The sequence below is a fragment of the Apus apus genome, chromosome 14 (assembly GCF_020740795.1).
Source record: "Apus apus isolate bApuApu2 chromosome 14, bApuApu2.pri.cur, whole genome shotgun sequence".
In the NCBI taxonomy this organism is placed as follows: domain Eukaryota; kingdom Metazoa; phylum Chordata; class Aves; order Apodiformes; family Apodidae; genus Apus; species Apus apus.
This window is the reverse complement of record NC_067295.1, coordinates 3,390,059-3,413,550: the sequence shown is the minus strand read 5'-3', so window position 1 is coordinate 3,413,550 and position 23,492 is coordinate 3,390,059. Positions and strand designations below refer to the sequence as shown.

Here is a 23,492-nt window from a genome sequence, read left to right as displayed (position 1 = left end):
AGCTGTTTGTCTTGTCTGCTCACGTTCCTATGGCTGGACAGCAGGACATGGCTGGGGGTGAGGATGACAGCAAGGGGGGGTTGAGGGCCTTGGCAGGTTCAGTCACACTGAGGGCTGCCAAAAGATGCCCCAAAACCCCACGGGATGCATCCAGGCCACCCTGTCCTTGCGCTGCTCTTCCTAAGACCTCCGGGGTACCCACAGCCCCCTCCCCACATCTCCTTCCCTGCACCCCTCCCCTGGCTCAGAGGATGGGTGTTAATACCCCAGAGAATCACCCCGGGAAGGGGCAGAGCCCCAGCTGACCCTGTGAGCAGGGGGGGGGCTCTGATGAGACCCCCCAAAGGGTGTGGGGGGCTCAGCCCTTACCTGGCTCGTGCCCGGGGGGGTCACCCCAGCTCTCCTCGGCCATGGCTGCGGGCGCAGGGTGCGCAGGGTGCCCCGTGGCCCTGCTGCAGCCCGGCCCAGAGACAGAGAGTTTTAATTGAATTTCTAGATTATCCTGGGGAAGAAGTTGTAATCTCCTTTAAATCCAACCTCTGGTCGAGTCCCGTAACCTACTGTCCTGCGCCGGGGAAGGGATTTAGCGAGGGGGAGGGGAGCCTTCCCAGCCTGCTCATGCCCCACGCCCCACAGGATTTGGCTCCCAGGACGTCAGAGATCTGCTCCTGGCAGCCCTGCAACCCCAGGAATAAAGGCTTTGAGGTGGCCGTGCCCTGTGCCCTCTCCCCATGTCCTACCCTGGTGACTGGGGTGTCCCAAGAGTCTCCTGGGGCCAGTGGGGCTGGGATACAGGTGATGGAGATGCCTGGTGCTGGGTGGGGGAAGGGACCCAGCTATGGGTGTCCATGAGGTGCTTGGAGGGTGAAGATGAGCCCCCCTGGGTGGGACTCGTGACTGGGGGGTGTTTTGGGGCTTTGTGTTGAAGTATCACCTGGCCCAGCTGCCCCCAAGCAAGTCCCCTTCCCCAAAGGGGCTGAATGGGATCCTCCCTCCCAAAAACCCCCCACCCCTGGACCACGTGGGCCAGAGGGTGTTCTCAGAGGGGTGACCTTGGGGCGGTTTTGTGCCGTCCTCATGCACTCTCCTCCATCACATGGCTCTGGGTCCCTCCTGCACGCTCTCAAATCTGGAGAGGTGCCAGGCTCCAACCCCAGCCCCAAACCATTGCAGGACAAATGCCAGCGATGGGGCTGCGCGGGCAGGAGAAGACAGAGCCAAAAACCAACCAGCCACGCTCCTGCCTGCCCTGCGCCCCGGCTGTGCCATTGCTGGGGCCTCTGCAAGGACTCAGGCTCCCATCAGGGATGGTGGGTTCTCATCCAGCACGTGCCAAGAGGCTCGTGGGGAATGCAGCAACCCTGACCCAGCCCTGGGGAATCGCCCGACTGCTAAAAAGCACCGTGGGAAGACAGGGAAAAGGGGATGGAAAGGGCAGATGTCTTCAAGCGGATTTTATCACCAACCAGCTGGAGATGAGCCAAGGGCTGCAGAGCCCAGGGGCTCCCACGCCACAGGTAGCACCAGGACAGAGCTCAGCAGCATCCCCAGGATATCATGGGCATCAAGTATTTCATGGAGCAGTAACTGCCCACACCTTGGGTTAGAGGCAGAAGGTGATCGATCTGGACCCCACTCAGCCCCAGCTTGCCCACAGCAGGACTAATCCTGCACCTCCCTCTTGCCCAGCTCCCATCAACATTCCTCTCCCAAATCCCACTACTCCCATGGCAGGCTTTCCCACCAAGTTCTGCTCTCACTCGTGTCTCCTGCTGGAGGGAAATAACATGTGTGGGCAGAGCCCGAGCCCAGGGAAGTGTTTATCCTGCAGGAGCGACGTGAGGCAGGTTGGGAATGATGGGGCTGCCAGCAGGATCAGATGGAGCCAGGAGCCTCAGGAAGAGCGATGCTGAGGCGCTCGGCATCGTTCTTCCCACTGTGGCATTTTGGCTGGGAATGGCATGGAAAAGAGTGGAATGAGCACAGAAGTGACAGTTATTCCTGCTCCATCCATACATTGGCAATTGCTCAACGTTCCGTGGAAAATACATCCCATGACCCGTAATCCCAGGAAAATTTTCCTGGCTCTTTGGCTGTGCTGGGATAAAATGCCATTTCCACCCTATAAGTGTTTCCAGTGCCTTTCAGCATCACTGCAGGTTAAGGTGTCATCAAGAGCCCAAAATTTGACTTTTAACCCCATGAGGAAGAAGTTGGGGAGGAATCATAGAATCACAGACTGGTTTGGGTTGGGAGGAACCTTAAAGATCACCTACTTCCAATCCCCTGCCTCAGGCAGGGACACCTCCCACTAGACCATGTTGCTCCAAGCCCCATCCAACCTGCCCTTGAACACTTCCAGGAATGAGGCATCCTCACATCCTCTGGGCAACCTGGGCCAGTATCTCACCACTCTCACAGAAAAGGATTATTCCTAAAATCTCATCTCAATCTCCCTCTTTCTGTTTGAAACCGTTCCCCCTCATCCCACCACTCCCTGCACTTGCCAAAAGTCCCTTCCCAACTTTCCTGTAGCCCCTTCAGGCACTGGAAGGTGCTCTAAGGTCTCCCTGGAGCCTTCTCTTCTCCAGGCTGAACACTCGAACTCTCTCAGCCTGTCTCCAGAGCAGAGCTGCTCCAGCCTTTGGATCATCTCCATGGCCCTTCGTGCTGTGCTCGGGCAAAACCACCATCCTGGCCCTACTTACCCGCCTGTGGCAGCAGGAGCTGCAGATGCTGATCCTGATGCCAGCGGCCGAGGGAACAAGTGGGTGGCAGGGACTTCACTGCCCACCCTGGCTAATTGCTCCTGAGCTCAGATTACAGCCTCTCTTCTTCCCTACATGTACAGGAGCTGCTGCACCTCGGCTGGGGCCATGGGGAGCCAAGGCCAGTGAAGGGGACTTTCTAAGGGGTAGGGAGCAAAATTGAGGGTATGGCAAGTGAGAGCTGTGGGTGGAAGGAAGCCCAAGATACCTTAGTGGAAACTTGCCCAGGATATGGCCAGTGTCGGGGGACTGGAAGAGGAACAGCTCAAAGGGGATTTCAGAAATTTTTGGGATGTGAAGGAGCAGCCAGAAAGATGCAACACATTCAGACCTGGGGGATCAGACCGAGTGGCCAAGGCAAGACCTTGGTTCTTTGATCCTGCTATTTTAACAATGGCCATTGCCCAAAACCCTTCCTCAAGCATTTCCCAGAAGAGGAAGAAAAATCCTCCTCCTTTTCTGTTGGGGATGACAACCCACCCTGGCACACACAGGATCTTCAAGACAAAAGAGACCTTTGCACCACTTTGCTGCTACTAGTTTTCCTCCAGCTCACAGCTCTGCCCACACCAGTTCAAGAGTTTCAACGTCTTTTAAATCCTTCAGGGGCTCCTTTTAATGCCTTCATTCCTCAAGCTGAGCCTGGTTGGAGGAAATCTCCTTCCTGGGGGGCACCAGGTTTCTGGCCCTGGGTTTCTGCCCTTTCCACCGGGAAGCTGGACACCCCCAGACTGCAGACATGACCCCAAACCCAAGCAGCTGCAGGGGTGGCACAGGCAGGGCAGGGTACTTGGGGGATCGTCTTTATCTGCTGCGGTGAAGATTAGGCGCAGGCGTTGCGTAACGCCGGGGGGGCTCACTGCTCCCCATCCCCTCTCACCGTCAGAGATCAGCAGCTCAATTAATCCTCCCTCACTCCCTGCCCGTGGGTACCAGCCCTGGGTGCCCTGTCAGCCCAGCCCTGGTAGCAAGAAGTCAAACCTCTGCCCAACATCATCCTCCATCACCCCATTGCCACGACTCAGGGAACCCACCTCCTTTGGGAAGCCCTGCTCCAACAGGGGTGGCCAAGAAGGTCCACCAGGCAGACATGGCAGTCCCTAAAATAACTCCTTTCTCATTATTTCTGTGCCCCAGCCTCAGTCATGCATCACTCCATTAAGGGCCCCAGCAGCTGCTGACCCTGTGGGCAGAGTCCTGAGTGTTTAAAAGGTTGTTTCCAACCAGTGAGAGGCTGGACGCACACCGGGTTGTGTTCCCTCCCCTGCCCCTTCGCCTAGCCCAGGTCACTGCTGGGTGCCTCACTGGGGTACATGCTGCCAGGTGACAAAAGCAACAAGGTAGAAGCTAGGAGTCCTTTTTTTTTTTTTCTTTTGGCCAGCCCTATACAAACAACATGGGCAACCCTACAACAAACAAGGTGAACGCAAAGCCCGGGGTGTCGGTGAGCCTGGGCACCACTGTGCCCGCACACAGGGACTGATGAGGGGCAGGGCACCAGTTCTCCAGTGAGCAAAACCAAAACACCAGCAAGGGAAGATTTCTGGGGATGCTGCTGCCAGCCACACCAGCCTACTGACCCCTGGGGGTCCCAGCCCTGCCCACCAACATCCCTTGGAGATGTAGAGCCAGATGTGGGGCAGCATCCCAGCCCAAGCGCAGGGTGGGCACAGAGCAGAGGTGACCTGTGGCTGGGGCAGTGGCCAGGTCTGGTGACCCTGGGGAGGGCAGGACATGGTGACATGTCCCCAGAGCCACACGGAGGGTTACACAACACCAGCCCAGCTGTCCTTGGCTGCACACACAGCCCAGGGTATCGACACGGCCCTGGCCGCCCTCCCACAGCCCCGCGAGGAGAGAACTTTGCGAGTGGCGCAAATGCAAACGCACGTGAGCGGGGGGGGCCTGTCCCAGCCCCGCCCCCAGCCCCAGCCAGCAGCAGTGGTCACCAGAGATGCTCAGGACCCATCAGCATCCCACCATGGGATGTCCCTGAGGGCTGTGACGATGCTGTGGGGCACAGGGGAAGCAGGACATGGCGAGCATCCCGCCACCAGGAGCAGCCGAAGCATCACCCAGTCCCAACCCAGACATCTTTAGGCCATGAAGGACCCAGCCAGAAGGATGCAACAAATTCAAACCTGAGGGATGTGACACCAGATTACAGCACAGCACCAGGTGGCCACAGACAGGACCTTGGCTGTTTGCAACTACTTTTTAATGAGGGTCATGACTCAAAAAGCACCTTCAAGCCTTTTCCAGGGGAGGAAGTGAAATTGCCCTCCTTTTCTGCAGGAGGTGAGAAGCCTTTGCTGGTCCCACAGTGCTGACACCACCAGCAAGGAGCCCTCCCCTTAGCACAGCAGTGGGATACAGCAGGGATGCTTTCACCTATAGAGAAAGGGAAACTGAGGCAGGGCAGCTGGATGGGCCCGAGCATGGGGCCCAGCTGCAGCCCATGTCAGCACCTTCCCCCCCCAGCCTGGCCTGGCCTGAGCTCGAGGTATTTATAAAGCTGATAAGGGAGCAGAAAGAATTTTCCAAATGCCAAAGTTATGTAACCTCTCCTCGCCCTCCATCATCTGTAATTATAGCCCTGGGGGGAGGCCTCTATGGGGGGGCAGGGGGCACCACTGCCAGGGTCACCCCAAAGGGCTTCACCCTCCTCTCACCTCACCACAGCGGGTCCCTGGGGCTGGGGACCAGTTGTGTGGCCCCGTGGGACCCCCTCCCTGAGGGTCCCCAGTGGCACCATGGCCAGTCCCCCTGCCCTCTGTTTCTGGCTGGGATCTGGGGGACTGACCCCAACCTCCAGGGTGTGCCCACCCCTCCAGCCCATCCCAGCACGTGCTGGATGTCACTGCCAATGACAGCCTGCATGTGGCTGACATCGCCATGGTGACTGTCAACCTGCTGCTGGCAGAGCTCGTGTGGAGATGCTGCACCAGCACCTGCCCCCACAAAGCACTGACACCCCCCCCAGCCCAATGACTGCAGGGACCTCCTGCCCTCCACCAGCCCCATTTCCATCACTTTTTGCCCCCTGATATCCACAGGACGTTTTCAAAACCTCCATCACTCGCAGCTGCCTCAGTTTCCCCAGCCCTGTCCTTATCACCCAGGGTTGGTGGGGGGGTGGGGGGGAAGGTGTCCCCTCCCCAGGGTATTTTTCTCTTGCCCAAGTTCGGCCAAGGCTGTGGAGTTGGAGGGATGCAGAGCAAAGGCTCCGTCGCTGTGGCAACCCGCCACGGCCGTCTCCAGGCGACCGCCCATGGATGCTGCAGAGCTGCTCTGGAGGCAGAGCCAGAGGGACCAGGGCGGGGCAGGGAGGAGGTATCCATAGGGATGCCACCCCACACCTCTCCACCCCCCCTGCCCCGTCACTCCCCTACCAAAACCAGAGCTCATTTGTCATTGCAACAGGGTGCAAAACCACCCCGAAACCAGCCAACAATTTGCCCTGCAGCCAGCTGAGCACTGACAATCTCACGGCACCCCAGGCGGGGACAGCAGCAGGGTGCTGAGGGGCTGGTTTCAGGGACACCTGCAGGGCTGTGGAAATAATGGCTGGTAATAAGCCCGTTAGCCTCTTAACCCTCATTAAGCAGCTTAGGGGGGACACGCACCGTTCTACGCAAACCCAGAGGTGGAGAAGGCCCTTGTCAGGGCTCAGGGGTGTCACTGCTGGGGACGGGATCTCAGCAGGTGCTGCGGGGGTGACACAGGGGGGCACGGGCACCTCCTCCCGGCAAGCTCCCCTCCTGCATCCAACCCCTCCGTTGCCAGCCAGGACCATGGGTAGATACCAGCAGGGCTGAGCAGCGGGCAGGGATGGTGCTGATGGGCTGTCACACCCGTGTGACGAGTGTGGGAGGTCTCAGCCACAGTCACAGTGTGGGGGGGACACGGAGCGACGGCCCGGCCAGCGCCCGGCACCGCGGCTGGGGAACGGAGCGGGACCTTTCTCATCACTCCAGTTGGAAAAGGTCCCATTTTTACATTTGCTAAATTAAAGGATGTCAGCGTCTGATGCCAAGCCCAGACTCCCTCGGAAATTTAAACTAATGACAGCCAAGAAAATGAGCTGAAACCAGAGCACAAACACTCCCACGTTATCCAGCCGCACCAGTCCTGACCAGCCATGGCCCTGGTGGGGGTTTAGGAGGCAGCTTGCACAGCACCCACCCTGCCAAAGATCCCAAAATTCAACTGGTCTCACTCTGCTTAGTCCAAAAGTGCATTGGTGGCACTTGGGCAGGCTGGGCTGCCGTGGAGGGGTCCTCAGTGAAACTCCCCCCCAGCCTCCCAAAGGGCAAATATCTCCTCCTTTTATGGATAAGCTGCTCTAGGCAATGAAGTTTCCAGCAGGACGGGTGGCAGGGGGGTGTGCAGGACATCCACTCACTCCCCACAGTGCTGGGGAGGGGAGTGGTGATGCCACGTCCTGATTTCTCCAGATCTGGTGATTCCTACAACCAGCTCCATCCTGCCAGCCCCAGGGTGGGCATGCAGCAGGGTCCCAGCCCCTTGGCTGCCCCCTTCCCTGATGGAAATACCTGAGCTCAGGCAAGGGTTTCAGTTCCTGGTGCTCTCCAGGCTCTGCTGGGGCTTTTTTACACTGCAGTTGAGTAAAACCACAGGGTGGTGGTTTGTTGTTTGTTGGGTTTTGGTTTGTTTTGGGTTTGTTCCTTTTATAATTTTCTTTGCGAGATAAAATTAAACAAACAAGCCCTTCTGGGAGCAGCGTGAGGCAGGGAGCCTGCTTTCCTACAGATGTGCGTGTCCTCAGCCATTACAGCCACTGAATTAAGCCTTCCCTGGGGCTGGGGCATTTGCACCATCCCTCTCTTTCACCTCCTGTGGTTTTGCTGGTAGGAGACAGGCTCGATCTGCAGCCTCTTTCTCTATGAGGTCATTGCCCAAACACCATTTTTCACAAAAGCATCAGGAGCGGGTGGTTTTTTTCCCCTGAACCTCCTCATTTCACCATCAAATTAAAGTGGTCTCGAGCACTCGGCAACGCGGCACGTGCTGCTGGAGGATAGGATAGAAAATAGCAAATAATAGCAAATCACAGCAATAGAAAATAGAAGAAAATAGAGAATGGGATGGGATAGGATGTAGCCAGGCATCTCCCAGATGGGACTGCAGAGGAGTGGGAATGCCATGGGTCAGGAGTGGGGAGGGGGATTCTGGCTGCCCTCCGAGCCTCCGTTGCAGCCTCCAAACCAAAGAGCCTGGCACAAAGACTTGCAAACACACTGAAACTTTCCAGCTTGGTTGGGTTTGGGAGCCAGCACAGGAGCTGTTGCCATAGCTCTGCAGACCACCGGTGGGTTTTGTAGCACAATCTGGACCACGGATCTATGCAAATCCCCAAAGCAGAAGTCTTTATGGAGGCATATGACAACCGAAAAAGAATAGTGCTCAGTGCTCTACTCCCACACGCCACCCCCCAACTTCACCATCATTTAAATCAGTCTTAAGTTGGAAGAATTCAAATCAACACTGTCGTCACAGAGCCAAGCAGAGAGGTGACACAGCTTGGATGCTGCCAGGGAAATTGCCCCCCTGAGACTCCACACCCATCAGCCCATCACTTTTTGAAGCCCCGTTGAGGAAAACAAGTGAACTGGTAACTTGTGCCCCCAGCCCTCCAACCCCTCTGACCAGGGCTGCCAGGGAGATTTCCAACCAGCCCTTCCCTTGGGATCAACAGGAGGGGGACTGTGGGGAGAAAAAAATATCCAAGACATGCTACTGAGGCTGGAGACCCACAGCTGGAAAAGAAATCAAAGCTTCCAAAGAGAGAGATGCCAGGGAGATATGCTGTTCCCCAGAGAAGCAGGACATGCCTGTCGGAGGGGGAGTAAGGGAGGAGGAAGGCTGGTGTCACCTCTTTCAGCCACCCATTGTAGGTGCTCAGGGGGCTTGTCACCACTGTGCCATGCTGCAGGCACAGATGGCGTGGCAGCTAGCCACTTGCTTTTTGCTATTTTTTTGTTATTTTTTTACCCTAGAAGCAGGCTTTCAATTTGGGGGGAGGCTGTTGGGTCCTGCCAGCAGCTGGGCAGATGCAGAGCCACAGTCCAGGCTCCTGGAGACCTCCCTGCCCTCCCACACCACACACCCAGACCCTTGGTGGTCTCAGAGGACGTGGTCTGGCATCTTCAGACTCCTTGGGGAGTCTCATAGGAAAGGAGTTGGGGGAAAACAGATACTTTACTATCGCCAGACGCACCAAAATCGGGTCCCAGCCCAGCCCAGAGGATGAGGGATTGGCAGTTTAGATTTTCCTTGCCAAACATTTTTGGGTTGCAGGATTGAGCTGGAGGAGAGTGGGGAAATTATTTCAGTGCACTCCTGGTTGCTCCCCTGAAACTGCCCGATTTGGCTGGTTCAGCATAAATTCTGCAGCAAATTGTTCCTGCAGGATGTTTTCTACCTGTGCCCTTGGGCAAAGCCCTGGCAGCATCCTTTGCTGGGAACAAGCTACCTGCCTCCTCAAGGCAGCACCTGGGGAGGGAGGAGAGGGGGGAGGACAGGGAAGGGAGCTGGCCCAGCTATAAATAACCCCACAGAAAAGAAACAGAAGAAAAAGCAGCAAAAGAAGCCAATAAATCCAGGAATACGTGTTCAGCTACGGGTGCTCAGTGCAAACAGCTCTTCATGCCCCCTGTGACCCCATCGAACTGGGGACAGGAGAAAAAAGGGATCCATGACAGTTCAACGCAGCAGGATCTGCCCCAGCCATTGCCTTCCTAGGAGCCAACCCTTCCATCAAACTGACCCAGAGATGAGTATGCAAGACCTCATCCCCTCTGCTTCATTAAAAGTGGTAAAGATGAGAAAGAGGAGAGTTAAATCAAGGAGAGTTACATTAAGGGGAGTTAAATTAAGGTGAGTAAAATAACAGCGCCTGTTGGATTGTGCCAACGCAGCACTGGCCTGGCTCCTGGTGTCGCCTGCACCAAGCACCCAGTGATCCCATCCCTGTGAGCAACAGCAAGCTGGGAAATAGCCTGTGTTTAAGGCAATCATTATTTGCAATCTGTAATCCCAGAGAAAAAAAGGCAGAAAAAGCAACTTCTCATTTTACAATTAAAAGGGGAACAGCAGAAGCTCAACATGCACGGTGGCCAAGGGGTCACAACCAGCAGAGCTGGAGTGATTAATCCTAAACAAGCTGGATTTAGTCAAACTAACATAGAATAAGGAAGGGAAAAGAGCCCAGAGTTTGCCTTGCTGATGCCTGCCAGGTATTTACACATGGAAACAACGGAGAGGAGACAGAGAAGGATCATCCCCACCACTGCTTTCCCCTCTGCCTCCAGAAAAATAAAGGAAAAGCTTCAATCCCAGCTCCCACATCTGGAGACTGCACCCAAACACATTAAAGAGGGTCTCTTTTTCCCCTCTTTTCCCAGCCCATCTTCCCAGAGCACATCAGCTCCCATTCCCAAAGGCTGACAGCTGGGGACTGGGAGCATCCACTAGACCCATTTTCCCCAGAGCAATCCTCTGAGCCCCTTCAGTTTTGCTTATGTGCAACTTATTATTAAAGCTGAGCAAATAATTCAGGCCAAAAGCTCCAGGAACAATGTTTTGCCTTTTCATTTTCTGCTCTGGTTCTGTCTGCCATTTCCCCAGTGCTCAGGGATGATTTAAGGACCTGTCTCCGGCCGGGAGCGCCTCGCTGAGAGGCTGTCGGTGCTTGATGGCCCGAATTTCACGTGCACAGATGAGGATGCACTGGACACACAAGGATGGATGAGTTCTTCCCGGTACCCTAATTAGAACAACAGCATTTGCAAGTGGGTTTTTGAGGGATTTTTTTATGTTTGAGACTTACAAACACTTTGAGCAGAGACAACGACTGCCTGTTCGTTAGGGAACGCCTGGCAAGTGCTTTGGCTGATCATTTTTCCAGCTGATGGAACCAGCCCGGACACAAGATTTCCACGGATCATCTCATTCCCACTCCCTCTTTGCACATCACAAAGGACAGCAGAAAGATGTGAGGATGGGCAGAGCCATGGGGCCATCAAACTGCAGTGGCTTTGACCTCCCAGCTCTGCCACCATCCCAGGCATTTGCATCCTCATTAGAGGAAAGGCTGGGGAGAATGGATGGGCTCTGGGCGAGCCCCCATGGGGTCTCATGCCACAGGCTGGTAAAGGCAGCTTGCCCCCATGCTTGGGCAAGTGCTAGCCAAAGAAGAAGTGCAGTTCCCAAACCAGGGGTCCTGGAGCAAGAGCCTGTGCCTGCCCCCATTCCCCCATCCCTGGGAACCCCATGCAGAGCCTGTCCTCAAGGACATAACAACTCCCTGTCCTAAGAGACGCTCTCCAGCCTTTTCCCAGAGATCACGGGCTGGTGTCACACACCACCATGACCCCAGGTGCTCACTGGGGTGCTGACGGCGCTGAGCAGGGGACACACAACACCCCAGCTCCTGAAGCAGGAGAGCTGGTATCAAGAGCAACAACATCCCATCAAACCCAGCCCTGGAGGAAGGAATTGCTCCCGCCTTGTCTGCTTTTGGGACAGAGCAAACCAATGGCATCAACTCAAGACTCATTGTGAAGACCTCCCCAAGCAGCTCTTGGGACAGAAGGAGCCATATAATGCCCTCCCATCACCTGAGATGGGCTGGGGCTGCTCTTGGGACCATCCCAGGTGGCTAAGCCTGGGGCTCCACCAGTCCCTGCTGGAAACCCCTCTCCAGCCCAACGCCTCCCTCCTCCCATTGTGTCCTTGCCCTTTGTCAAACAAACCCAGCCCCCAACAATGCATTTTCTCCAGCACCACTGCTCTCCTGCAACATATTCCTTATTCCTTTCACTTGCTCTGGACAGTCACCCAAGCAGCCAGAGAGGGAAAGAGAGACAAACCCAACACTCACCCCACCTGTAAAGCAAAACTCAGGATGAAAAAAGGGGGGAAGAAAAGCAGAGAGTGGTGTCAGGTGCCTCTCCCCAATCCATCTCCTCCCAGTTTGCCTGTGGGGGTTTGACAAAAGTGCTTTTTGGCTGACAAAATGATTACAGGTTGCTGAGACAGTAAGTTGCACATGGATTTCTTCGTTGCATTTCAAGCAGGGTGAGGACATGGCTGCAGAAGCAGCTGCACTTCTGGAAGGGTCAGAGTGATGGGGGAGAGGAGGGTGGGGAGATGGGGAGAAGAGGAAGGAGGGATATTTTCTACTCAGAAGAAAAACCAAGGAGAGAGCGGGTGGGAGTGTGCACGAGTGTGTGAAGCCAAAGGCAGGAGATGCTGCAGGTCTGTGAAGGGGTGGGGATGGGTTTGGGAGGATGCTGGTGCCAGTGCCTGGACAGCCCAAAGCTGGAAGGGGAGAAGCTGAAGCTGCTGTCCACCTAGCAAGGTCAGATCCTGTGGCCTTGCTACAAGGAGGGGTTTGGGTAGAATGCGTGCAGCTTGTGTGCATCTTCCTGGTGGGAATAAAGACAGAGCAGGGCAGAACGAGGTGTCCTGGGTGCACTTGGACTCCCCGTGCTGGCAGGCAGTGGGTGCTGGGCAGGGGGGAGGAGGAGAGGAGGATTTCAGCTCCAAACTCAATCTGTTGGAGAACTTGGCCTGCTCCCCATCAAGCTGAAAATAGCACATATGTAAGGACGTGCAGGCAGTGCTGGCTGTGTCCTCACCAAGCGCTTCCTTCCTGCCGCGCTCCACGCAGCGTCCCGGCCCTCTGCCGCCTCCGGCCCCCCACGGCCCCCACGGCCCCCCCACTGGGGGGACAGGTCTTGGGCAAGAGAGGGTTTTTTTGGTCTCTTTTTATGGCTCATTAAAGCAGCTTCCCTGCTGCCCAGGCACGGAGCTGGAGCTCCAGTCCTTTCACCTTCAGCTGATTTTCACGTTTACCACGAGGTCGGTCCGGCAGCGTTCCCGCCGTTATCGTCTGGAGCCAGCGAGGATGAGCGCGGCTCCCGGCAGGAGTGGAGCTTTATTAGAAACAGGCATCTGGCTCCAGGCCCCCCCGTGGCCACCAGCCTTTGCTCGGGCTCAGGATGGGGTGGGCAGTGCACACGAGTGCCCAGGCAGCTGCGGCGGCAGAGGGGGGACACCTTCACAATTCCTAACTGTTTCCCCAGATTTATCTCCAAACCCCTTCTCTGGTGGTGGGAAAAGAAAGATATGGTCCTCCTGTGCGGGGTCACGTGCTAGGTCAAGCCCCAGCCCTCAGAGGATGGTGAACTAGCAGAGCGTGGAGCAAGCTGGAGGATGGAGATAACCCTGGCAGCAACCAGAGCTGATTCCTGCAGCAGAGAAGGAAGAAAAGAGGCTCAGGTCCCCATGGACACCGGGCACAGGAATAATGGGAGAGTTTTGTGGGACATCAGCCACAGCTCTGAGCAAAGCTCTTCTCCTCTCCCATCCCTGCTTTGAATTCCACTCAAAGAAATGGCCAGGGCAAGTGCCCCGGCATGGAGAAAAGAAAGGGTTTATCTCAAGGAGGTGACGGCTGAGGGGTCCAGAAAGTGTGAAAAAGCAAATAAAATGGGCAGGAGGGGATGTACAGGTGACCTGCGCGGTGTAGGGTGTGCAAAACAGGAGGATTGCTGTGAGTGCGGTGTGGTCGCGCTCAGAGAGTTTGGGGTGCACTGTGTGATCTTCCCACCCGAGGGGTGGGAGCAGCCCTCCCCCCAGGCATGGCCCCACAGCAGCACCCAGCAGGAATGGTATCACTTGCTAAAACCCCATTTCTCACTCTTCACACTGCCAAGTTGCTGCTTTATGATGACACCTGCCCCGTGCTGCAGAGCCTGGCTGGGGACAGGGGGACATTGGCAGCTGGGCAGGACCTGTGCACAGCTCTAACACACACTCACAGCCACAACACACCAAAAATGCACCTGAGCATCACCCAAACCCCCACTGCTTCCCGAAGGCCTCTGAGGAATAGCATTACCGAGCGTGTGGTATCAGCTCTCCTGAAATAAAGCCACTGTGGTTGAGGCAGGATCCTTATTAATTCTTGCCTCCCTTTTAATTTCCATTTTTTTTCTCATTTCCCTTTCCAATTGCTCAGGTAGGGCTTGGGCAGGAGCCCCACTGCCACCAGCCTGTGTCCCTGCAGCACGGTGCCACCAGCGCTATCGCCCCGTGGCACCGGGATGTGACAGGTGGCTGCATTTGGGGTGGAAGGCAAGCAGAGAGGCAGGGGGGGAGCACAGAGAGAAGAGGATGGGGCAGAAAACCCCGGGAGGAGCAGAAAGGGAGGGTGGGGAGTATTGAAATAACCCCCCAGGGCTCAGTGGCCAGGCAAGGGGGATGCACGGTTGGGTCACGGCCACGTCCACCCTCCAGCTGGGAGGATGGAAATGGGAAACTGCCACTTATTGAAACAACATCCCAGACACAGCCCTCAGGGACAGAGCTCAGGGAAAGTGGTGGGGCAGGATCCCTTCAGCACCCACAAACCCACCAAGCGATCTCCTTTCCTGCCTCCAGCAGCAGCACCCGCCTCAGCCACCCATCACTGACAGACCATCCTTGGGTCCCCCCAGCACTCTCATCCCCCAGGACCCTAACAAGCACCATTCTCCCCAGTGCATCCCACATCCCTGCACCCCTGCAGCCCCCTCCAGCATCAGCGCTGCTGTGCCCATCACCATTGATGCCATCGATGTGTCCCCAGATCTCAGGGGACACTGTGTGGACACTGTATGTCCCCAGGGGCTCCTGCAATGTCCCCTCAACCCTCCGTTACATAAACCGCCTGAAGCTGGGACTGTTTTCCCTTTGTGTTGCCTACGGCGCTGCACTCGTCAACTTTATTTGCATAACAAATAATTAATAATAATTAATGACTGGGAGAATGGTACAGATTGCCAGAATGTTGCTAATTAGCAAACAAGCGCAAAAGCGGAGGCAGGTACCACGCGGCCCTACCACGGGTGGGCTGTGGCTGGGGACACCATGGGGATGGTGGTCCTGTGGGACTCCAGCCCTTTTGGGGAGGGGGAGGAGGAGGAGGAGGAAGAGGAGCAAGAGACAACAAGAAGGTGCTGTGGGTGGTGGTGGGACGGGTAAACAGTGCTCGCAGGGCATCGGCTGGTGGCCACGTGCAGGTTCCTCGACAAGTGTCAACATTGAGAGCCCAACCCCCCCAGTGCAGCCCCCCAACGTGGGCCATCACATGGCATCCCATGTCCTTATTAAGGCCCGGGACAACACTACTTAATTGTCTGGTAATGGCATCGCTCCATATAATTAATGGGAAGAGCAGCACCAGCTCATTAGAGCAAAGCCTTGGCTCTGCCAGCCCAGCGGCCCAAACCTGCTGGGGAAGTTCTTCCCCAAAAACCCCTTGCAGGTGGCATCACCTCACTGGGCTGGGGGCTGGAAGTCCCAGGGAGACCCCCCTGAGTCACTGACATAGGGAAATGTGGAAGAATGAGGATATGAGCGACCGACTCTGCTGTTCATTGACACCTGGGGTGTAGGTGATATGGCAGCCTCTGCCCCAAAATCATGGACCTGCAGCTGTCTAGGGGTCTGGGAACACTGACCCTGAAAGGGGAAAAAGAAGGGAAGGAGAAGGGAAGGAGAAGGGAAGGAGAAGGGAAGGAGAAGGGAAGGAGAAGGGAAGGAGAAGGGAAGAGGAAGAGAAGAGGAAGAGAAGAGGAAGAGAAGATAAAGGAAAAAAAATGAAGATGAAGAGGAGAGAAAGGAATCAGATGATCTGGTCTTTGATCTGCTCAAGCACTGTCTGCTCTACCACACACCAGCCCATATGTGCCCTTGGGAGCACAGGGAGCAGTGGGGTGCTGGGGTGAGCAACAGATATGGCCCCTGGGCCCTGCTGGCTGGAGCCAGCCCGTGTGGAGCAGGGTGCTCTCCTCCTGGGAGAAGGGATGCTGCAGAGCATCCCTCTCTCCCCTCCATGAAGCCCTGCAGGTCCCACTCACTTCCCACAACCCTTGCAGCAGCCCGGACAGGCCCTTGGAGCCACTTTTGGAGCTGCAGCTCCAAACCCAGCCCTGGCTTTACCCCCCCGTTAGAGCAGAGCTGTGTGTAATTACGCCTCACTGGCTCTCCTCTGTAACTGTAATTCCTTTGCTGCGCTGAATTGCTTCCCTTCAGCACCACACATAATCCATTGCACTGTAATTATACGGGAATTTTAATATCTGATGCATTTATAAGATGCACTTAATTCATCAGCCCCGTTAAGTACGTTGTCATTACAGCCCTCAGCGCGGTAGGAAGGATGACTCGCTGTCAGATGGAGATTAGCTGGCCCCTGTGTGTAACGAGCTGGAGGGCGTTCTCAGCCCAGCTGAGAACCATGCTGCCTGATCCAGCTCTGGGGCACTCAAGGCTGGGGAGCAAGTCCTCACCTTGCCAGATGAACCAGCCCCTCGGGGAGATTCCCAGTGCCAGGGCTGCCCTGCAGAGACTAAGAGCAACAGGAACCAGAGCAGCACCCAACGTTTTCCAGACATGCAAATCACCCAGCAGGGTCCGTGGGGCATTTCCCAAGACAAGAACCTGATCCAGCACTGACTGCCCAGCTTTGGGGAAGGTTTATCCCAGCAGCCTGAGCACTAGAGGGGTCCCCAAAGGGCTCCCAAAAGTGAAGGATCCTCATTTCATATCCTCCAACCACACGAAGGAACTATCCACTACTGAAGGTTTATTTTTCCTGGCATTTGTTTCAGTGGCTCCTTTCCAGACTCATCCTAAAAGGGAACCAAAGGCCTTTGAGTCTCTCTCAGTGAGAACAATGTGATGATTTTCCCAGCCCAGGCAGGAGGGATGAGCTCACTGGTGTCCTTGGTTCCCCCTGGCTTCAGGGCACAGGGTCCCTGTGCCGTGCACCGCGGGTGCTGGGAGGTGGCCAGGGTGCCCAAGGAGGGCAGAGGGATCTGTGGTGTGCTGGGGGGCAGGGGAGCTTGGGGGAGTCCTGTCTCTCACTGGTGGCACTGATGGCTGGTGGCATCTGCCCCCACTAAGGCCACTGAAGCACTGGCTGCGAAACACCACAAAGGCAAAGCCCAGCTGCTGGTGGCACTGGGTAACCCTGCACCCTTGAGGTGGGAGAGAGACCCATGGGGTGGCAGAGACACCTATGGGGTTCCCAGAGTGCTGGATGACCACTGAGATTGAGCCACGGCCCCGTGTGCCTCCAGGCACAAATCCTCCTCTGTCCTCCAGCAAGCCATGCCGGAGCAAAGACACAATGGCATTTTGGCTGGAGAACTCTCAGCCCATACCACCCCAAGCCTCAGGGCTGCAACCAGCACCCCGAGCTCACCCACTGCCCTTGGGTGGTCCTGGCTCCTAGGTGCATCCTGGCACTCAGCAGCTGTTGGGCACAATGACCCGCTGGCCTCCTGCCAGACCACAAACTCAGCACAACTTGGCAGCGAGGTCTCCCCCCCATGCTCCCCCCTCCAGCACCCTGAGCCTCCCTGGGGTCTCAGGCTGGGGGCAGTAAGGGTGCTGAAGCCAGCCTGCTCTCCCCCCTGTCCCATGTCACAGGCATCTCCACCCTGCAGGTATCTGAGGGGCTAGTAATGTCCCATTTCCTCCTCGTTGTCCAGAAGGACCTTGGTACCTGCTCCCACTCGGAATCCCCAGCCTCCCTGCCTCAGTTTCCCCACCTTCACAGTGGGGCTCTGCTCTCTGAGGAGGACGGAATTGGGAGTGTGGTTGGCAGGGGCTGCCAGCAGGGTCTGTCAACCGACCCCTCCCTTAGGAACAGGCCAAGACTCTCTCTGCTCTCCCCCTCCCCAGACCCTCCTTCTCCAAGGGTGCTGCCACCCAAGTGAGATTTCAGCTCCCAAGGTCACCAGACACCCAGGGCTGTGGGCAGACGCCCCAGTCCTCATGTCCAGCCAGCCCTGCTGACCACCCCTTCTATGTCCTGGCCACCTCCTGAGGCTCATCTGCCTCCCCAAAATGTCCCCCTCCTCTCCCTCCTCTCCCTAAACAAGCAGACATCCCAGGAGTTGGGCTCCGTGCTGCAGCTCTGCCGGTGGCACCGGTGGCTGAGCAGAGCAGACTGCAGCACGGCCGTTACGTAAGCCCGAGCTGGGCTCCAGGCATGGGGGACACCAGGGTTGTCCCCCAGACCCATCAGGGCTGCCACCCCCACCTCACCTCAGCCCTGAGGCTCACAGAGCACAAGGGGTGCCTCCTTACATACCCAGTCCACTCCACAAGGGGTGCAGGGGGGCTCAGGGTGGCCCTAGGGGTTGCTGTGGCCCTGCCATGGGCCATGTGGTGGTGGCAGCTTGGGGCCAGGGGTGCAGGTGGGTGGTGTTGCTGTGCAGGGAGCGGGGCAGGCAATGGGGTGGGACAGGGCTGGGAGGTGGCAGGTGCTGCACCCACATCCCACCCAGCCCTTCTGCTGCCTTCAGCCACGACCATGCCGGGGCTCAGCCCTGCAAGCTGGAGCACAGGGACAGGGCTGGGTGGCCAGGTTGTGACTCCTGGGCTGTGTCTCCCTCTGGGTGACTCATGGAGCAGGATGAGCAGCCGGGACAAAGCATCCTGGCCTCTTTCCCAGCCCGTATCCACCTGCTGGGTCTATAACCCCATCCCTACCACTTTAGAGGGTCAGCATCCCTGGGGACAGCCTTCCTGGGGTAAGCAGCCCTTGGGACAGCATCCTTGGCATTAGCATCCCTGTGGCCAACCTCCTTGGGATCAGCATTCTTGGGAACAGCAACCCTGGTGCCTCCAGCACAGGCTGAGGAGCCAGGATCAGAGTTTCCCAGAGCCAAAAGGGAGATCCTCCTCCCACAGGACAGTCCCTGCAAAACCTGCCCCACAGCCCTGCAGGGAAGCAGAGGTGAGGGATGGCACAGCCAGCATCACCCCTCCAGGAAGCACCTGTGCCCCGTGCCAGTGGCAGAGTGAGCAGGCAGGCACCAGGAGCTCCCCTAGGACCCTCCAGCAGGGGTCTGGCAGCATCTCATCACAGTGGGAGACAGGAGTGGGGAGCCCATGGCCCCCATCCACATGGCTCCTCTCTGCCTTTCTGCCAGGCGTAGTCTGGATCTGGCCATTTTTGTTTTGGGGACGGAGGGAAAAAAACCTAGGCTACAGCTCCTGGCAATAGGAGGTACCAGAACAGGGAATTAATGTTAATTAATTCATAATGACGCTGAGATAGTGATACCAGATGCTTCAAAAGTCCAACGGGGGAATCTGAAAGAGCTTTGCAAATAACCATCGCCCACCGGCAGTCCTGCCTCGCTGCAAGCTGGGAATGAGAGAGTGAGCTGGGAACCAGCATCCAGCTGGGACTGAGGGACCAAGATCGAACAAGGGAACAAGCCAGGAACAAGCCAGGGACAGTGAAAGAGGCACATTTCCCAGTGAGGTGAAAGGCCCACAGTCACTCAGAGCTGTGGGGGCAGCATCGGGTCCTCCTCCCCTCCCACCTGCTACCCCATTCCCATCTTTCTCCTTCCCACCCTGACTCGGAAGCTGGAGCAGGGCATGGATGCACGGGCTCTCTGGGCCCTTTCATTCTCTGCTTTTTTCTTTCCTTTCCTCCATTTCAGGCACGCTGCGTGCAGGGCAGCTGGGAGCCTGCAGGAAGGATGGAGGCACAGGCTTATGACCCGGGACAGGGACACAGGTCCTTCACCAACTGGTGTCCCCACCCTCAGAGGACAATTTCTGGCTCCCACAGCAAGTCGGCAGCAGGAGGGATGGGCACAAGTTGGGCTGCTTTCTACCATCTCATCCCTGAGAGCTATCCCTTGCTTTGTGCTGCTGAACCTGAAGTGGGCCAGACCTTTATCAGAAGAGCCCAGAAAAGGGCTTGAGCCCAGGTACCACCTCCCAGGGCTGCGGACCTCAGCATCAGCACTGGGAAAGATGCAACTTTGCAGGAGCCACGGACAAACCCCTGGGCTTGAAGCTGTTTGTCAACCCTGTGTCCCCCCCAGCCATTCCCCTCAACACAGCACCTGCACCCGGAGGGAACCCCAGAATGGGCATTAAGGGAGGTGGTTGAGGCCGCAGTGGCAACAGTGGCAGAGCAGGACAGCAGGCACAGGCAGGGCATGGCACTGCCATCCCTGCTTACATAAGGTGCCTGATCCATGTGCCAAGCACCCGAGGGGTGACGGGAGCGGGGGACGGATCCGTCCCTCCAGCAATCCCTCCCGCTCTTTCTGGAGACAGCATCCTCAGACCTGCCAACCCGTCCCCTCTTCTCCCCACACAGAGGCTGGGAGTAGCTCCTGCATCCCCCCCAAGCACATATACACCCTAAAACCTGACACCAGCTGGGGACAAAACACCAGGTTTAAGCTCTCTGAGCTGTTTTCCCAACAGCTCCTCCAAAGTTTATCCGCAGCAGGGAACGGTTCCCATCACACTGTCTGTGAAGCCAACCCTGCAGCCTCAGCCAGTGGGGAGAGGGGAGGGAAATCCATGGCAAGCCACTGCTGTGCCTGGAGCACCCCAGAGCATCCCAGCACTGAGCCACACAGCGGGTGGGAATGTCCACATCTTGCCCCGGCTGGTTGCGGGGGACTTGCTGTATCCCCCGGGGTCATTCCAGGGCTCAGAAAAAAACCTGCCTTGACTTCACAGGTTAAGCAACTCTTTTGGGTAAAGAACAACAAAGTATGTGGTAGATCAGAAGCAAGAAATCAAGTGGCTTTTAAGGTGCTTTCCCCTGCAAAGCCAGTGTTTTATGAAGCCTATCCAGCACAGATGGGAACGCTCGCTGTTATTCCAGGCCTGAAAGGAGCAGGCAAGGATTTTAAAAAATTTTGTAATATATGGATATATATTTTTTTTTAGTCTTGTTTTCATTATTTTTCTGGTGCCTTTGTTGCTTTGTGCTCACACAAAGGAAATTTCACCTGCTGTTCAGAAGAAAAAGCCCCAGAAAGTTTTGCAGAGAAGGGGATGAGGGGAGGGAGCTTTATAGAAGCAAACCGAGTTGTTGCAGGGCTTGGGATGTATTTTCTTTGCACAACAAGCTGTAAAGCATCCCCAGCTCTTTGGTGCCTGTGGGAGACCCAGCACCAGCACACGAGTCCATTGTCCCCAGCAGTGTCACCCCTGGGCTGGGAGCAGGGAGGTTCTCATGGCCCTTATGAGATTGGGGTGGATTTGGGATGCAGAAGGGGCTGTGAGAAGGCAACGGGATCACTTCCCATCCTTTCCACACACACGCAAAGTCATCGCCACGCTTTCTAAGAACAGGAGAGGAAAAAAAACCAAACCAATCCAGCCCTCATTTGCTGACACCACTGCAAAACAGGTGGTTCAAAATCCCAAGGAGGGGGTGGGAGAAAAACCCCTATTTGGTGATTTTGTGCTCATATTTGCCGCAAAACTGTCCGGGAACAAATGCTGCTAAATACACACCATTTTCCCTCTGACACTCTTTGCTCTATAATTAAGAGAGACTTCTAAAAATACAAATAGCCTCAAGCACCCAGTGAAGGCGTGCAGGTGCTGCTAACTGGAGGCACTTTAGTACAGCTCATTTTCTGGACAATTTTACTAGCCTGGCTCGCTCTCAGCGCCGATACTATTACAGTGATGCAATTATGCTGCTGCTGCTGTCGTTGTCAGCTTTGCTTTGCTTTTTTTCCCTGCGCTTTGCAGTTTGCCTTGGAAGCAACCCCCCCCCCAAAACCCCCAGCTCCCGGGGCTCGGCCCAAGCGCGCGAGGTCGGAACCAGAGGGTGACACAAGCGTGCGTTGCACACGCGCCTCACATCCACATGAGTGCACACACGTAGGGGCATAACCTCTGCTGGGGTAATTAAAAAAAAAAAGGCAAAAAAAAAAAAAGCTGGTGTGCAAAAAGTTTGTGGCCGGGGAAGTGAGGAGCTGCAAGCGAGCGGAGGCGAGCGGGAGCCCAGCGCGGCCCCGGCGTGCCCCGAAAAGCAGCACCAAACCCTTGCTGCTCACCACAGAGGGTGGGGGCCCACGGCAGTGACATGGTGACAGCAGCCAGCTTTGCAAAATTCCCAGTTCCACCTCCCCAGCCTTCATTCTGGGGACAGGGGTGACTTGGTGGGGGGGAGGAACTTGACCTGTGAGGTTGCCACTGCGAAACTTCCCCGTCTTATTTCTCCATTAGGGCTGCGAAAGGTGGAAGCGATTGACTCACTATGAGACTGCTGTTTTTGCCTCTGACTTGGGATGAAGACTGAGCTGGAGGAGCTGGTGTGGGGACACAGGAGCTGTCACTTACCTCTCACTGCATCCAGCCCTCCCCCTGGGCCGTGGGGATGTGGGTCCTGGAGAGTTAGCTGGCGGGGGACCCCAGATCCACTCGGCTTTCTCCCAGGACCGACGTTTGGCTGCTGCTTCTTAGGCACAGACCCAACCCCTCCATTCCAACCACAGGGGAAAAAAAAGATATAGCTTCTTCCAAAAGAAACAAACAAACAAAAATTTAAAAGAGGGAGATTTAAAAAAAAACAACCAAAAAAACAAAACAGGTTTTTTTTCTTGGTTTGGTTTCTTCCTGCCACCCCCTTGGAGAAAAATAATAATAAAAAAAATAGATAAATCCCAGCGACCAAGAGATCCAGACTCAGGTGAATTTAGCTTCAAACTCCCTCTGTGCTTTCAGAGCCTTCACCCTCAAATGGGCTCTGGAAGATGCTGGGGGACCCATCGTCGCCGAAGTGTCATCAAATATCCTTCGGGCTCAACTCCGCTCCTGCCCGGGGAGGGTGGACTTCTTCCCTGCTCCCTGCGCTGTGGAGTTGGCAGGGACCTGCCTGCTTCAGCCTCAGCGTGGAGGGTGGGTGGGTTGGTTGGTGTGGGTTGGTTTTCTTTTTTTTTTTTTTTTTTTCTGGCTGCTATTGGTTTTCTTGCTATCTGATCCTGAGCGAGCGCTGCAGCTCGCCGCTTCCCTGCTGCTTTTTTTTTTTTTCCACCCCCCCTCCCTCCTCTCTCAGCTCCCAGCCTTTTGACAGGGAATGAAACACAGACACCCAGTGAGACAAGCTCCGGCTTCTACAAAGCTCCACTCCCTCCTACTGCCTTTGTCCGTGAACAGCAACTACTCCAACTCTGCCCATAGACACGAGTGAATCTCTGCATCAGCACTTTCCTAATGGCTGCTTCACCCCAGTCCTTCGGCCCTTCTTCGTCTTCTTCCTCCTCCTCCTTTTTCTCTCCTCCACCTCGATGGCTTTCCGTTTGCTTTTTTTGTGCAGCCTGGCTCCCACAGCCACGAAGAAGCACCAACCCTTTCCGGAAGGATTCGTCTCAGCTTCCCCACGCCGGCTGCCACGGCGGGGGGTTGCGGCCCCGCAGCCCATCACCCGCCTTTCTGGGCACCTTCCACGAAAAATCGATGGCGGGCACCGCGTTCCCGGAGGCTTCGCTCCCCTCTCCGATGGATGCAGGGGCAGGGTCTGCATGTGCAGAGAGGAGCCAGGGGCAGAGGGAGGGCTGGGAATTCAAACCACTTCTTTTTGTTGCAGGTGGGGATATATATATATATTTTTTTAAAAACCTCATTTTATAATTATTTAAGAATTATTGCAGTCCAAGTTTATTTTGTGGGGAGGCGCGTTATTTTAAGCCTGTCGGGAGGATTTGGGTGTCTCCAGGTCACCCTGTCTTTATAACAGGGAGGCCTTTTTGGAGAGGGTCAGAGTGAAGCCCTGCTCTGGCAGCCTTTCCCCCCACGGCAGAGGGACAAGGCAACGGGCTCACAACCCTGGCTGGATTCCAGCCAGAGAGAGATGCAAAC

General features: G+C 56.1%; 1 protein-coding gene across 1 annotated transcript in view; it reads right to left on the bottom strand.

Moving 5' to 3' along the window:
• Positions 1 to 22,570, bottom strand: part of LOC127390590 (ATP-sensitive inward rectifier potassium channel 12) — a 29,233-nt gene extending 6,663 nt beyond the window's left edge. The window contains exon 1 of the mRNA XM_051632399.1: positions 21,975 to 22,570. The gene's annotated coding sequence lies outside the window, so the exon portion shown is untranslated. The remainder of the gene's footprint in view (positions 1 to 21,974) is intronic.
• Positions 22,571 to 23,492: the final 922 nt, after the last annotated feature.